This window comes from Schistocerca americana, chromosome 9, assembly GCF_021461395.2.
Source record: "Schistocerca americana isolate TAMUIC-IGC-003095 chromosome 9, iqSchAmer2.1, whole genome shotgun sequence".
NCBI classification, from domain to species: Eukaryota; Metazoa; Arthropoda; class Insecta; order Orthoptera; family Acrididae; genus Schistocerca; species Schistocerca americana.
This window is the reverse complement of record NC_060127.1, coordinates 16,964,122-16,979,205: the sequence shown is the minus strand read 5'-3', so window position 1 is coordinate 16,979,205 and position 15,084 is coordinate 16,964,122. Positions and strand designations below refer to the sequence as shown.

Sequence of the window (15,084 nt, the reverse complement as noted above, 5' to 3'; positions counted from 1 at the left end):
ATTTTCACCCTCCACGCTGCCCTCCAACGCTAAATTTGTGATCCCTTGATGCCTCAGAACGTGTCCTACCAACCGGTCCCTTCTTCTTGTCAAGTTGTGCCACAAACTCCTCTTCTCCCCAATTATATTCAATACTTCCTCATTAGTTATGTGATCTACCCATCTAGTCTTCAGCATTCTCCTGTAGCACCATATTTGGAAAGCTTCTCTTCTCTTCCTGTGTAAACTATTTATCGTCCATGTTTCACTTCCATACACGGCTACACTCCATACAAATACTTTCAGAAACGACTTCCTGACACTTAAATCTATACTCGATGTTAACAAATTTCTCTTCTTCAGAAACGCTTTCCTTGCCATTGCCAGTCTACATTTTGTATTTTCTCTACTTCGACCGTCATCAGTTATTTTGCTCCCCAAATAGCAAAACTCCTTTACTACTTGTCTCATTTCCTAATCTAATTCCCTCAGCATCAACGAGATTTAATTCGACTACATTCCATTATTCTCGTTTTGCTTTTGTTGATGTTCATCTTATACCCTCCTTTCAAGACACTGTCCAGCTTCTCTTCCAAGTCCTTTGCTGTCTCTGAAAGAATTACAATGTCATCAGCGAACCTCAAAGTTTTAATTTCTTCTCCATCGTTTTTAATACCTACTCCGAATTATTTCTTTGGCATTAAATCTCTAATCACACGTCATGTAATTTTCGTAAATAACTGGGTGGTGATTAGCGTGAGCGGTTATGACACCCGAGAGCGACCCAGATAGGTTCTTTAGGATATACATCAGGCGAATTCGGTCGCTGAGACATCATCAACGTGAGTTCTCTATAAAACCACTGTAGCACGGTTCTGGCTGCGAGACACGGACAGTTATACTGTTGAAAGATGACATCGCCGTCTGGGAAGACATCAAGCCTGAAGGCTGCTGGTTCGCAGCTGCCAGTGTGTCTTCGATTGCTACCGCAGGTCCCGTGCAAGAGCGGGAGAATGTGTCGGATAGCACAGCACTGCTCCCACCAGCCTGTGTGCGTGGCGCGCTGCACGTTTCGAGCCGCCGTTCACCTCCATGACGGCCCATGTGGCGGCGACCAGCGACACACATGTGATTCACCCGAAGAGTCTATACGTTTCCATTGATCGATTATCGAACCGCGACGGTCCCTTGCCCACTGCAATCGTAACTGACGACTTCGTCGGGTAAACACGTGAACGCGTGGGTGTGGCCTGCTGCGGAGCTCCATGTTCGACAGTTTACGATGAACGGTGTGCTCGAAACACTTGCGCGATCTTTCGGCAGAGATCCGGCAGATCACCGTCTGTACTAGAATGAGAATTTCACTCTGCAGCGGAGTTGAATTGCCCCCTCTGTTTATTGATTGTATAGCCACTGAATTGCTATTTATTTATTTATTTATTTAATGGATAATAATAATTATTAAAAGGTGGCAATTTTATTTAAGCATTGATTTTACTCTTTCGATTGTTGCGAGTCTGCGATAGTGCAATGCTGCTCGCTTTGGAGAATACACATTTTATAAGAATTATTTGGTCCAGGAAACACTTTTGCGATCACGGTTGCGATTTAGACGGTATTCGCGTAATTGTACTGATTATTGTACTGATTATCGTTTCCGAAAGACGCAGGTTCGATTAAAGCTGTGTGCGCTTTTGCGCGTATAATGAAAATATTCATAACACGTCGCGTAACAAAAAGAAACATGCGAATCACAACCGTGATCAAACGAAAAAAATATATGATAACATAAATGTTCTTCGCTGTTATTTACGACAGGCTCAGATTAGACCTTGCAATTTTTAGTTCGAAAAATGGCTCTGAGCACTCTGCGACTTAACATCGATGTTCATCAGTCCCCTAGAACTTAGAACTACTTAAACCTAACTTAACCTAAGGACAGCACACAACACCCAGTCATCACGAGGCAGAGAAAATCCCTGACCCCGCCGGGAATCGAACCCGGGAACCCGGTGCGGGAAGCGAGAACGCTACCGCACTACCACGAGCTGCGGACAACTCTTAGTTATAGGAAATCACAAAGCGTTACACCTTCGAGATATTTGTTCTGAATAAATTGTATTTACCTTCTCTCTCTCTCCTTTTTACAGCCTCTATACCTTCACATCGATTAAGGAACTTTTCCTTCTCTACCGACCAGTACGAGAACAAAATTCAGACTCAACAAAATGTCTTACATCGAATTATTACATGCTTAACCTTTAACAATCATATATAGTTTCGTAGTACAAACAATGCTAATTATTCCGTGCACTAGAAAGACTTTGATACACTGAGCACAAAAATGAAAATAATAAAATTATAATTACATTTTTAATATCATGAATACTTCTTTAAATTATGAAAATAAGGTTTCACTTCGTCGTAATATTAATTTTCCTCGTTGTAGCACTACAGAGTGTGCGCTGTTATGAAACTTCCTGGCAGATTAAAACTGTGTGCCGGACCGAGACTTGAACTCGGGACCTTTGCCTTTCGAGGGCAAGTCCTCTACCAACTGAGCTACCCAAGCGCGACTCACGCCCCGTCCTGCATGGTTCGCAGTAGAGCTTCTGTTAAGTTTGGAAGGTAGGAGACGAGGTACTGGCAGAAGTAAAGCTGTGAGGACAGGGCGTGAATCGTGTTTGGGTAGCTCAGTTGGTAGAACACTTGCCCGCGAAAGGCAAAGGTCCCGAGTTCGAGTCTCGGTCCGGCACACAGTTTTAATCTGCCAGGAAGTTTCACCATCTCTACTACTTTACGAAGCAGACAAGCCTCGTGACGTCCGACTATTTAACGCCTAGTGACAGTTTCGCTGTCCTATTTCTTCCATAGATACTCACAAGAACAGCACGTGAATATTCGACCAGGTTCGTCCTTTTCGAGACACTCGATCACAGGCGCTGCGTAATAATAATCTGCCCTTTGTCAAAGTCGTTTATCTTGATGGATTTCCCCGTATCTGCAGCCCGTATCTTCGCTAGATTGGTCCCCCGTCCGTACCTGCTCCGCTTGCATTCTGCTGTTACCGCGTCACGTGACCACAACGCCACTAGGCTGCGTCATATGGTTCAAATGGCTCTGAGCACTATGGGACTTAACATCTGAGGTCATCAGTCCCCTAGAACTTAGAACTACTTAAACCTAACTAACCTAAGGACATCACACACATCCATGCCCGACGCGGGATTGGAACCTACGACCATAGGAGCAGCGCGGTTCGGGACTGAAGCGGCTAGAACCGCTCGACCTCAGCGCCCGGTCCAGGCGGCATCCAACGTGGCGGTGGGCAGTGGACGTAATGTTTCAGCTGATCAATGTATTCAGTTGAGTGTTAGCCTGAAATTTTCGGTAGATTATTCCTGTTTCAGTTAGTTTCGGAAATTTCAAAAATTGAAGACAAAAAATGGGAAATTGAGAACTGTCTCCGAAAAATCATGATATCTGGTCGCCTTATTTTACTGATTAGATGTTGTGTTATGTTATGTTAACCGGTGTAATGGTACTTGAATTACGTAACCATTACGGCACCTCAACTCAACCTCTCGATACCGGCAATATTCTACTGTGTGTCTGTAAAGTAGTTTACATATTTCTGAGACAACATTCAGATTTGATTTCATTAATGTAGAGGTACTTTGATACATCGATATGTTTATATTGCAATGATATTATTGTTATGTGTATTCTTTCTTTTGTCACTATGATCTTTGACGTACTTGTAACTCTTGATTTTTGGGCGCGTAAGCAGTTAGTTAGAGAGTCGGACCTTGAAAAAGTCAAGTCTTGGACGTCATGTTGGAAAGACGCATATTGTAGTCAGCTATAAAATGTGAACATTAACAGTGACGAAGATGTTTTCAAGTATGTTTTGTATTGTGAAGTAATGTTTTGTGTGTTATGTGATATTGCAACAATAGTAATAAAAAAGAAGTGTAACTTAAATTTGGAGTGCTGATTATTTTTTTACATCACCATTGTGCTGACTTTGAAAGGTTTAATCTTCAAGAATGGTTTGTGAAGCGCATCTACAAAACTTTTGAATATAGCAGAATAAAACCTAGGCCTCTTTGCATCCGAGCTTGGAATCGTCACCACCTAGATTTTCGACGATTGAGCCATGATTTTCTAACGAGACCAACGTGGGAAACACGAAAAGATGAGTGCCTAGTTTATTCTTTATTACATGAAATGACTTTATTAACTGTGCTCTAATGACACCTGCCACATAATATAACTTTGTTGTTGCCCGAAAATGCAGTATTTAGCAGCGAGAGGAACACCACAATCATTATTAAATTTTGACCTTTGTTGTGGTAGGGTTGTTAGACCGGGGACCTAGAAACGACGGAGAGCCTCCGTCCCCGCCGCAGCCTCAGTGGTCTACAACCCCACGACGACTGCCGCAGTCCACTTCACCCCTCCGCCGCCCCACACCGAACCCAGGGTTATTGTGCGGTTCGGCCCCCCAGTGGACGCCCCAGAGACCGTCTCACACCATATGAGTGTTTTGTTTGCGTGGTAGTGTAACGGTGGTGTACGCGTACGTGGAGAACTTGTTTGCGCAGCAATTTATCGTAGATCGCTGGAAGAACGTAAAGTACCTAGCGACTGGAAGAAAGCGCAGGTCGTTCCCATTTTCAAGAAGGGTCATAAATCAGATGCGAATAATTATAGGCCTATTTCGCTTACGTCAATCTGTTGTAGAATAATGGAACATGTTTTGTGTTCTCGTATTATGACGTTCTTAGATAATACAAATCTCCTTCATCATAACCAACATGGATTCCGCAAACAGAGATCATGTGAAACTCAGCTCGCCCTATTTGCCCAAGAAATTCACAGTGCTGTAGACACTGGCGAGCAGATTGATGCCGTATTCCTGGACTTCAGGAAGGCATTTGATACGGTTCCGCACTTACGTTTAGTGAAAAAAATACGAGCTTACGGAATATCGGTCCAGGTTTGTGATTGGATTCAGGATTTCCTAGAAGAAAGAACACAACATGTCATTCTTAACGGTTCAAAATCTGCAGATGTAGAGGTAATTTCGGGAGTACCGCAGGGAAGCGTGATAGGACCTTTATTGTTTACAATATACATAAATGACTTAGTTGACAACATCGGTAGCTCCGTGAGGCTATTTGCAGATGACACGGTTGTCTACAAGAAAGTAGCAACATCAGAAGACTCGTACGTACTCCAGGAGGACCTGCAGAGGATTAATGCATGGTGCGACAGCTGGCAGCTTTCCCTAAACGTAGATAAATGTAATATAATGCGCATACATAGGGGCAGAAATCCATTCCAGTACGATTATGCCATAGGTGGTAAATCATTGGAAGCGGTAACGACCGTAAAATACTTAGGAGTTACTATCCGGAGCGATCTGAAGTGGAATGATCACATAAAACAAATAGTGGGAAAAGCAGGCGCCAGGTTGAGATTCATAGGAAGAATTCTAAGAAAATGTGACTCATCGACGAAAGAAGTAGCTTACAAAACGCTTGTTCGTCCGATTCTTGAGTATTGCTCATCAGTATGGGACCCTTACCAGGTTGGATTAATAGAAGAGATAGACATGATCCAGCGAAAAGCAGCGCGATTCGTCATGGGGACATTTAGTCAGCGCGAGAGCGTTACGGAGATGCTGAACAAGCTCCAGTGGCGGACACTTCAAGAAAGGCGTTACGCAATACGGAGAGGTTTATTATCGAAATTACGAGAGAGCACATTCCGGGAAGAGATGGGCAACATATTACTACCGCCCACATATATCTCGCGTAATGATAACAACGAAAAGATCCGAGAAATTAGAGCAAATACGGAGACTTACAAGCAGTCGTTCTTCCCACGCACAATTCGTGAATGGAACAGGGAAGGGGGGATCAGATAGTGGTACAATAAGTACCCTCCGCCACACACCGTAAGGTGGCTCGCGGAGTATAGATGTAGATGTAGATAGTGTAGCTGAGGTGGAATAAGGGGACCCAGCCCCCATTTGCCGAGGCAGATGGGAAACCGTCTAAAAACCATCCACAGACTGGCCGGCTCACCGGACCTCGACACAAATCCGCCGGGCGGATTCGTGTAGGGGACCGGCGCTCCTTCTCGATTAGAAGTACAATAGGAAACTTGAATTGTTGTGCCGTTGAATGTTGTTGGTGGTGAAGGGGGGAAGGGGGGCTGTGGTATCCGGGAGACCGATAGCAGAAAAAAAAGAGGGGGCGTCAATTTCAGTTCTCGCCCAGAGCAGCAAAACACCTGGCAACGGGCCTGTATCTCAGGATTCAAGTCGAAGTCATACATTACATTTTAATTTGACTTGTACTTTCTGTCAGTCGTACAACATTCAGTAGCAGCAAGGTAGGGCAGAGTACTGTGGCTTGAGTTGCGGGGCGGATTGTTACAGAGAGTAGGGACGCGCCTGCTAACAAGGAACGTATCGTGCTGGAATAATGTATAGACAGCTGGCGATCCGCGAAGAAGTACAACGTCGTCAGCTAATATTTTGGAACGGTGGTCTGATCATTTAATACTGAAAGACTACGACCAAGGTGTGCACGGGGCCAAGGAATTGACATATGAGACGCGTCTAGAATGAGATTTTCACTCTGCAGCGGAGTGTGCGCGGTTATGAAACTTCCTGGCAGATAAAAACTGTGTGCCGGACCGAGACTCGAACTCGGGGCCTTTGCCTTTCACAGGCAAATGCTCTACCAACTGAGCCACCCAAGCACGACTCACGCCCCGTCCTCACAGCTTTACTTCTGCCAGTACCTCGTCTCCTACCTTCCAAACTTTACAGAAGCTCTCCTGCGAACCTTGCAGAACTAGCACTCCTGAAAGAAAGGATACTGCCGCGACATGGCTTAGCCACAGCCTGGGGGATGTTTCTAGAATGAAATTTTCACTCTACAGCGGAGTGTGCACCGATAAGAATCTTCCTGGCAGCTCATTCGGTAGAGCACTTGCCCGCGAAAGGCAAAGGTCCCGAGTACGAGTCTCGGTCCGGCACACAGTTTTAATCTGCCAGGAAGTTTCATATGAGACGTGATTTAACACCTAAATAATTTATTCATAACATACAATACATAACACCAACTACGTAAATCCTGCTTCGATGCTTACAATTGCTCAAAATGGGGGGGCCACCACTTTCGAATTGGAAATGCTTTAATTTAAGAAACTAAAACGGCTATTATTATTTTTAAAATAATAATAACACAACACATAAGTAAAGCTAAGTGAACGCACTCTTAAATCTTTAATTATTAATCAAAAAGCGTGAGTTAACCGCATTTAAATTCTAATTGTAATATAAAACATAATACATGAATTCACAACACAGCATGGCTTCAAAATTTCTACCTGTGAAGTGTCGGCAGAAGTGCCAACACTGTTTTGTTTGAGGAGACCGAAATGCACGCTATAAGCTCACGCAGGCTGGCGTGAGGTCTGAAACAGGATACGTAATGAATGCTATAAAGAAAAGTACGCAGCTTCTGGAATACTTAACTTTAATTCATAATTGTAGAACATTGCTCTTGATGATACAGAAGTATTATAGCAATATAACAAAGGATAATGGCGCCGTGCTAGGTCGTAGCAATTGACGTAGCTGGAGGCTATGCTGATTATCGTCTCGGCAAATGAGAGCGTATTTTGTCAGTGAACCATTCCTTTGAACGTCGGCTGTACATCTGGGGCGAGTGCCAGGACGTCTCTCTAGACCCGCCGTGTGGTGGCGCTCGGTCTGCAATTACTGACAGTGGCGACACGCGGGTCCTACGTATACTAACGGACCGCGGCCGATTTAAAAGGCTAGCACCTAGCAAGTGTGGTGTCTGGCGGTGACACCACACCCTGGACGACCTATAGTCCAAAAAATTTCGTATTACATTCCAGCCAACCACATTAATAACTTATAAACACAGTTGGTAAAATACAAACGTTTGCACTATAATCAATTTTAATAATCCACAATCACTCAAAAAACAACATCAGAAGTTCGATACGGAGCGTGTGAGCCTGTTTATACAATCTTTCGGACCAAAACAGGCACGAGGGCCACCATACCAGAAGTGCGCCTGTTGCTTTTAGGATAGGTGCTCCCATTAGCTTAATCACTGAGCAGATATTTACTTAAGCGACAGGTAAGATAGTTAATGCAATAGAAGGTATTTTTAAAGTTTTTTTTCTTCCTCCCTTTTAACAAGGGGGTTTTAGTAATGTGGAAATTACACTTTGAGAAGACGCAATAGCAATCTAGCGGGCACGCCTTCACGAGGACGCCATGCCACTACACACGTACTAAACTAGCCGCGTATCCGCTGTTCAAAGCAAACATTAACAACACAGTTCCATATTCCTGACACCCAAATAGTCGGGATCAAAACAAAACCAAAAATCCCAAAAGCGCAAGATCCAGCATAGCTTCAGAACAGATCTTACTTCATGCGGTTGCCTTCACAAATATACGTATCGAAATGAAAACGTGTAACAACGTTCCTTAAGCACAATGTTCTTCCTTAGACCTCGGTAGCGCTAGACAACGCTGACATGCCAATGTTAACAAGCCTCTGAGGCAACACCCTCCAACTGACAAGCCGAAACCAATGTGACCCCTTATCGGCTCCGTGACAGGACTCGAATCCCCAACTAGTGTCAGTGCAACTCACTTAGAATAAATACAGCGCAAGTAGTACGGCGGACACATATACCCATGGATTAACAGAACACTAGACTGAACTAGAATTAACCTTAATAATACAGCACTAGATCTTGGGAGACAAGGAACTAACTCCCCACCCGAAATTCTGCAACCACAGGGCGGGAGGATGAACTACCAAAACATAGAAGTGCAAACGTACACAAATAACTACCAAAATACACCACTACACCGGTTAGCAACGACGCGTGGAGGAATCTGCACCAATGAACAGAACAGAGGATTGCCACAGCGGTGGCCACAAGGCGGGAAAGACGACTGGATGAACTCAATCCCAAACGACGATCAACTTGAAACATTCACAGTTAACTTCTTTTCTCCTTTCCCTCGGCGCACTTCGACGTTTGTCCGGGACTGCTGTGCACAATTCTGAGCCGTCCCCAGTCGTCCCGGCAGACACTGACCCAGCCGAACTGCTACCGGACTCAAACCCTCGCCGAACGGCGGCTTCACCGCCCCATGATGGTTACTGTTTGCTTGCCTTCGTCGACGCAGACGACGACTAGACTGTCATCCGCCTCCCGCGGACAACCAGTGAAGAGCGGACAGAGGGGCTCAACCAGGCCGGCGTTCCTCCACGGGTAGAAGTGCGGGTTCGATAACAACACCCGTACGCGGAGGGCAGGATGTCGACGTCACCAGAGCAGACAGGAAGGCCACTGCGCGACAACCTTCTCCTGCGTTTTTATTTTTACCTTTATTGTAATTTTAATCACCTTATACCAGGCGGGCTGTCAGCAGCATATTACGCTGCTCTTCAGCTGTGAGCGGTACAATAATATGACATATAGGTGGCACAGATAATACAATAAAAACGGCGGGCAAAAACTGCAGACACGGAAAACAATAAACATGAAGCCGTTCACGCTGGACGAGAAAAAACACTACCACTTGTTGACACGGCGCACGTAACACTGACGACTGCGACGGCACACGTGAACAGTGGTGGCGTGATGGCGAAAGAACACTAAACACAAAACGAAGGCACACACACGAGACACTGTTGGTGATGACCTCCGGCGCGCGAATGTCCACTGAGCGTGTACGAGCCCAGGGACCTCCCAAGAGAGGAGGGGGTGGGGAGTGGGAGAGGGAGAGGGGAGAGGAGAGATGCCACGGGCAGGGGAGATAGGGGGAAGGGAGGAGGGGGGAGGGGAAGCCTGGGGGATGAGGGGTGGAGGGATGGGGGGGGAAGGAGAGAGAAGGGAGGGAGAGTGCCTAAAGGAAAGGACACAGGAAGTGGCGGGGGAGGATCAAAGTTGATAGGAGGGGTAGATGGAGGGGAGGAGGACATCATCAGGGAGGGGGAGCTGGCGGAAGCCACCTTGGGAGAGGGTAAGGAGGGTGGAGAGATGGAGACCGGGTGGGACGTGGGAATACTGGCGCGGCAGCGGGCGGGGGTGGGAAACGATGGGCGAGACAAGCGGGTGAGGAGGATCGAGTTTACGGGAGGTGTAAAGGATCAGTATCGTTTCAAGGAAAACGAGGAGGTGGGGGAAGGGGATGAGATCATACAGGATCCGCGTGGGGGAGGGGAGACGGATGCGATAGGTGAGGCAGAGAGCATGGCGTTCGAGGATTTGAAGGGATTTATAAAAGGTAGGGTGGGGGGCGGAGATCCAAGCAGGATGGGCGTAACAGAGGATAGGGCGGATGAGGGATTTATAGGTGTGGAGTATGGTGGAGAGGTCCAGACCCCACGTACGGCCGGAAAGGAGCTCGAGGAGACGGAGTCGGGAGCGTGCCTCGGCTCGGATTGTCCGGAGATGGGGAGTCCAGGACAGGCGACGGTCGAGGGTGACGCCAAGGTACTTAAGGGTGGGGGTGAGGGCGATAGGACGGCCACAGATAGTGAGACAGAAATCAAGGAGGCGGAAGGAAGGGGTGGTTTTGCCTACAAAGATCGCGTGGGTTTTGGAGGGATCCTCCAGCGTGACCGCGCTCGCCTATAAATAGCACAGGCCAAAGAGTCTGCTGCAGTAAACACGTGAGCCGGTCGTGTTACCAACCTATGGTTTCTAAGTACACCAAAGATAGTGGGTGCACCACGGGTGGGAGTTCAAACAAAACAGCTTCATAAAAGACCAACCCTGAACAACCACGGGAAAACGAAATGGAAGCGAAGCAATAAAAGACAGCAAAGAGATGCTAGAGTCCGATCGCGCCCAAACACTGTCGATTACCAAAAATACTGGCTCCACTCGACGCTCAGGAAACGAGCCGTGGAAAGATGGAAGTACACACGGCTCATATTTATTATCTGAACACTGCTATTCCATACCGTCAACATTAGTTGCGCTAATAGAAAAATTAATTATAATTTCATAAAGTTATTAAGTAAAGTAAACACGTAAATGAGAAGAACATTTTAAGTTGGTCGTTGCTGGTGGAAGACACTGTGTCGGGTCACGAAAGCAAAGAGAGCTTCACTGCAAGCTTAAACGCTTGTAAAGTCATCAGATGATCGAAACGACTTGCAAAATGATTTAGATAGGTTATCTGTATGGTGCGAAAACTGGCAATTGACCCTGAACAAGGAAAAGTGCGAAGTTATTCACGTGAGTACTAAAAGAAATCAGCTAAATTTCGATTACGCGATAAGTCACACAAATCTGAAGGCTGTAATTCAACTAAATAATTAGGGATTACAAGTACAAATAACCTAAATTGGAACGATCACATAGATAATATTGTGGGTAGAGCAAACCAAAGACTGCGATTCACTGGCACTTAGAAGGTGCAACAAGTCTACTAAAGAGACTGCTTACACCACGCTTGTCCGCCCTGTTCTGGAGTACTGCTGTGCGGTGTGGGGTCCGCATCAGGTGGGACTGATGGATGACATCGAAAAAGTACAAAGAAGGACAGCTCGTTTTGTATTCTTGCGAAATAGGGGAGATAATGTCACAGACATGATACGTGAATTGGAGTGGAAATCATTAAAACAAAGGCGTTTTTCGTTGCGATGGGATCTTCTCATGAAATTTCAATCACCAGTTCGATTGCGAAAATATTCTGTTGGCACCCACTTACATAGGGAGAAATGATCGTCACGATAAAATAAGAGAAATGAGGGCTCGCACAGAAAAATTTAAGTGCTCATTTTTCCCCCGTGCCGTTCGAGAGTGGAACGGTAGAGAGACAGCATGAAGGTGGTTCATTGAACCCTCTGCTAGGCACTTTATTGTGAATAGCAGAGTAATCACGCAGATGTAGATGAGATGTCTTCCCTGGATTCCTCCTAGCTACATATTGAATGGAGTGCCACATTTCCTCCCTTAAGATCTGAATAAGCAGGCGCCAGAGTGTTATTATCACTCACTACGACTCTTCTAAGTCTACTAGTATCGAACACGAGCCTTAATTTGAGGAAGAAATTTCTGAGAATTTACGTCTGGAGTACAGCACTGTACGGTAGTGAAACCGGAAAACCAGAACAGAAAAGAATCGAAGCATTTCATATGTGGTGCTACATGTGGATGTTGAACATTAGCTGGACTGATAATGTAAGGAATGAGGAGGTCCGGCGCACAATCGGAGAGAGAAGGAATATGTGGAAAACGCTGACATGGAGAAGTGACAGGGTGATAGGACAACTGTGGTACTAGAGGGAACTGCAGAGGACAAAAACTGTAGAGGAAGACAGAGATTGGAATACATCCAGCAGACAATTGAGGTCGTAGGGTGCAAGAGCTACTCTGAGATGAAGAGGTTGGCACAGGAGGGAAATTCGTGGCGAGCCGCATCAAATTAGCCAGAAGACTGATTAAAAAAATAAAAAATAGGACTCTTCTATCGCGTATGAACGAGGCAACACCCACCGGGACGGTCAAGTGGAATACGATGCTGGAAATTATTCGTCGTAGTTAACAGTGCGTCGGAAAACGTTCGTAATAACTCACTAGAAGTGTTCTATCATATATGAACAAATGCAAGACGCACTTTGGACGGTATAGCGTAGCGAGTTACCGAAAATCACTCGTTGTGTTGAATAGTGCCGTGCTGAACGGTCGCGTGAAGTATTGAGCACACTATAACACTGACCTACATTCTTATAAATTTTTTCCTCAAACTAAGGCCTATGTTTGATACTAGTAGACTTCTCTCAGCCAGGAATGCTAGTTTGATTTTTATGCCCTCTCCGTTCCGTCGGTCGTGAGTTATTTTGCTGCGTAGATAAGCAGAATTTCTTAACTCCATCTATTTCGTGATCGCCAATTCTGATGTTAAGCCAATGTTTACTGGATTCTTTTATTTTATTTTACTGTCCATCGTACTACGTCTGAAAGATGCCTATTTGCAATGTCAGGTACAGTAATACAGACTTGCATTCCGCTGTCTGAGCCATCAGAACGATTTTGGTTTATTACTGTCGACTCCGTGGTTTCCCCGCCAGGATTCCTGACCTCAAATGCATAGATTTACGCTTCTGCATCATCCCTTCAAGTTTGTAACGTCATCACAAAACACCCTGTAAATTCTCTCAAGAGCGGCAGCCAGCCCCGACGGACGAAGAAATGAAACGATAATGAAGGGAAAAAAAGGATATTGTATAGTGCATGGTGAGGGGGGTACCTTGTTGCAGTGCCAGTAAAGAGCTTTCCGTTTCCTTCGCAAATGGAGCGGGGCCTAAACTTTGATTTTATGCCCTTCTATCTCTTTCAGAATAAAATTCAATCGTCGGTTGCAGAGATACGTTTATTTCGCTTGACCGGTTTCAACAAAAAAAAATTTTCATCTGGAGAGGCCAGTAAAATTAGGGATATTATAAATCATTAAATCTTGGTCATACACTTATGTAAAGTACATTATTCCTTGGGATCGTTCCGCAGGCTCTCTGAATTTTCTCAGTAGTGTTTAGGGGAAAAAGATCGTTTTCTTCTTTCTGTAGGTCCTGTTTCAAGCACTTTTCCAGAGTCTGTCGTACCCACTGCAGGACAATTTCTCGCAGTTCCTGGCTGTCTGCGAAATGATATCCGCGCAGAGGTTTCTTTACAGCCGTGAGTAGGCGGTAATCAGAAGGGATCAAGTCACGAGAATGCGGTGGTACCTGGAACCCAATTTCAGCGATGGCAGCCGCCATTTTCCGAATCGTGTATGGATGAGCGTTGTCGTGTATCGAGAGCAGCTTTTCGTGGCGGTGCTCTCTGCACACACTGCTACCAATCGCCAGTGAGTATCCACAGTGTCTACACCCTCCTTCCGCAAAAACCATGCCGTCCAGTGCTGTTCTTGATGGCAACACTCCACGTCGTCCGCTCGAGTAACGACAGTAGTTCCGACAATGAGCTGTACTATGAAGGGGCTACACTTCTAATGATTGTCCTGCCACCTACGATTGGGCCAAGGTACTACATACTTGTAGATGCAACGGCGAGTCACATGGTGGACGATGAATGAGGGGAAAAAATAAAGCGTAAGTCAATACGAAACGCCCCTCCTACATTATTTCTCTGCAGAGATACGCCAGTGACCACGTTTCTCTAATATGAAAACACTCAGAAAATATCTCTGAACAGCCTCCTGCATTGTGTAGGTGCAGTTATGGTTTTGCCTGTACGAGGTTTGTCCGGAAAATACGTATAAAAGTTGAATAATAACTTTATTTTACAATTATTCAGGTATTACAATATGGTCTCCTTCAAAGTACTCGCCCTGAGAGGCGATACACTTCTGCCAACGCCGTTTCCACTGTTGATAACATTGCTGAAAGTCTTCAGTTGTGATGTTGTTCAGTTGCCGTGTTGTTTCCGCCTTGATGGCTTCCACATCTCCCAAGTGCTGCCCCCGAAGCACCATTTTGCATTTCGGGAACATGAAGAAGTCACACGGGGCTAAATCGGGTGAATAAGGCGGGTGGTCTGTCACGGTGATTGAGCTTCGGGCCAAAAACTCGCGCACAACGAGCGACGTGTGAGCGGGCGCATTGTCGTGATGAAGGATCCACCTGCCCCCTTTTGCCAACTCCAGTCGAACTCGGGCCACACGAGCTCTGAGAGGTGTCAGAACTTCAACGTAAAAATTTCCGTTCACTCTCTGACTGGGAGGGACAAATCCCTTGTGAACAATGCCCCTAGAATCAAAGAAAACAATCTACATTGTCTTCACATTGGACCTTGATTTTCACGACTTTTTTTCTTCTCGCTTCTCCTGCTAGTTTCCATTCCTAGCTTTGAGATTTGAGCTCCACATCGAATTCGTAAAACCAGAACTCGTCTCCAGTGATGACTCGGTTGAGAAAGTCCCCTCGTTCCTCTGCTTCCAACCAATCCTCACAGCACTCAACCCTCTTTGCTTTCTGTTCTGGCGTCAAGAGCTTCGGTACGAATTTCGCA

At 45.7% G+C, this 15,084-nt stretch overlaps 1 non-coding gene across 1 annotated transcript; it reads right to left on the bottom strand.

Annotated features, from left to right (window-relative positions):
- Positions 1-6,682: 6,682 nt before the first annotated feature.
- On the bottom strand, positions 6,683-6,757 carry Trnah-gug. Its single transcript has one exon. It is a non-coding gene; the product is annotated as a tRNA-His (tRNA).
- Positions 6,758-15,084: the final 8,327 nt, after the last annotated feature.